Below are 2,303 nucleotides of genomic sequence, written 5' to 3' on the forward strand. Positions count from 1 at the left end.
TGTAAAAATGTAGAAGGTAAAAGTAAAAGTTTGTCAGCTAAAAAAAACTATTTGAGTATTCATTTTTCTATCTGTTCTTTACTACACTACAGTAACAGAGTATTTGTACTTTGTTACTTCCCCCCTCTGGGGATAGCCAGCGGTGTTGCTGAACGAAGTGTTGTGGAATGATTTGTGTGCGTCTTTAAACACGGATTAAGATGTACCGTCGTTCGCTGCTATGTCAGCGTAATGTAGGCCGTTCTGTTGTTGCTCCTGTATACACAATCATCCAGTTCCCAAGAATGAACCAAAACTGTGGGAACCAGATGTTTGTTGTGTAAACTGTTAGCATTTTAAGCGCTCAATGCAGTAAAATATAGCTTCGATTTGTGTTTTTCAACACTCCTATACATACATTTCATCCTGATGTTTTTATGTTGTTGTTGTTGCTCAGTTTAGCAAATTATAAAGTATATTTAAAATATCGTGCCTTCCACTTCGTTGTTAATGCAGTAAGCCTATTCAGAGGTATACATAGCATTTCTATTTTGTTATATTACCAAAGTACCTAGTACTTTATGATAACGTGGTATTTACTACAAAGATCTCTTTGCTTTACTGTCTTGTCTTTGGCTGATGTTTTAGATAGTCTAGATAAATAAAGCTACAAAGTCCTCAAGAAGTCCTTATTATCCAGGTCTCTGTCTTTTGTCTTGTGTCTCCAGATCCTTTTTGAAAAAGTTCAAAAGCTTAGCTTGTCCACCACATCTCTGCCTGAGCCAAAAGAACAGCAGACAGCTCCACCACAGATGCTTTCTGACAGAGATAAATGAATAGAGCGGACTTTCCTCCCATACGGTAAAATAACATTGTCAGATGGGGCCGACAGTCGGCCTGCAGCCCCAAATACAGTCTGTCTGATCTGCAGCCACTTGTGTTTAATTTTCCCATTGTTTCCCGGGAACACATCCTGATGCAATCAAGCCCAAGTGAGAAAGAATGATGATGGGTTTCATGGCTGTGGGTTTTTCAAGTGTTCCTACATTTTAGAACTGAGGGAGACCCAGAAGAGCCGCTGAAGGATGTTTGGTAAGTGCAGCTCTCAGGAAGGATCAGACTCCTGACTTACAGGAATCCAGTGTTTTATGTAACAATCATTGTAGAGAGTTGATCATTTGTGGATCATTTTATTCAATACTGTCCTGCCTATCAGGCAACGTTAACATAAACATTTCAATAGTTGGTTTATTGGAAAGTCCAAAGTTGCCAAACTGATAAGCAGGAACTTCCTGGCCCGTGAGGTTAACGTCATTTGGTCGTGATGAAACAGTGCCATGATGATTTAATTCCGGATATTGAAGTTTCATTCAATATATATTCAAACTTTTGTTCCTTATACTCAAGTTTATTTCCTTTCCTTTCACGTCTGCTGGTTTTTGTACTTTATTGTTTTACATGAGACACAAACGTGAATTGAAAGATTCAGTGACTTTAACAGCATTGTTTTAAATGTTACTTTGACAACCTCACAGTCCTATTTTACTGTGACTGGAGTAATAAGTCATTTTGAGAAAATCAAACACTTTAATCATCAGAGTAAATTGAGGTACTTTTTGTTTTGTTATGCCCTACAATCAACTGACATATAAAAAAAAACAGAACCCAATTTTGTCTGTTTAAAGCATGGTGTTATGAGACTGCTGCTTTCTTCATGTTCGTGTTATGACTAATGTTGTTCTGCCTTCAAACGACCAATTAATGTGAAGAGAAGGTGATAACAGGGGAGAGGGAGGGAGCATGAGGGGATGAGAGACTCGTGGTGTTACCACTACTAATGAGCTATGACACACTGCAGTTACATGAGCCAGTGTGTGTGTGTGTGTGTGTGTGTGCGTGTGTGTGGGTATTGCAGCAGTTGACCTATTCCATTTAAAGCCAAAGCAAAGGGACTCCAGATTTCCAGAGAGGACTGCAGACCACACACACAAACAAACACACAGTGTGGCAGGTTGGCAGCAGTACACAGAGGGTTGAGGATCAGTGTTTGATCCACACTGACCTTTAGTTTGGCTCCAAGTTGCCTGTCCTCTCCTGCTAATCCCTCCATATCCCTCTCCTCTTCTCTATAAATAATATCCCCCAGCATCCTGCCTCTTTCTCTGACATTTCAATTATTGTCATTATTATGAAAACAGTCACATATCAAGGTTCAACTGTTTGTGTGTGTTTAATTTTTTAGCCAGTCCTGTCGCCATCTTGGCAGCCCTGGCTCTGCTAGCTCTCGGCTAATCCAAAAATGGCCAAATTCATGGAGCTGAGGC

Source organism: Morone saxatilis, unplaced genomic scaffold, assembly GCF_004916995.1.
Source record: "Morone saxatilis isolate NCDOM2014 unplaced genomic scaffold, NCSU_SB_2.0 Contig8, whole genome shotgun sequence".
In the NCBI taxonomy this organism is placed as follows: Eukaryota; Metazoa; Chordata; class Actinopteri; family Moronidae; genus Morone; species Morone saxatilis.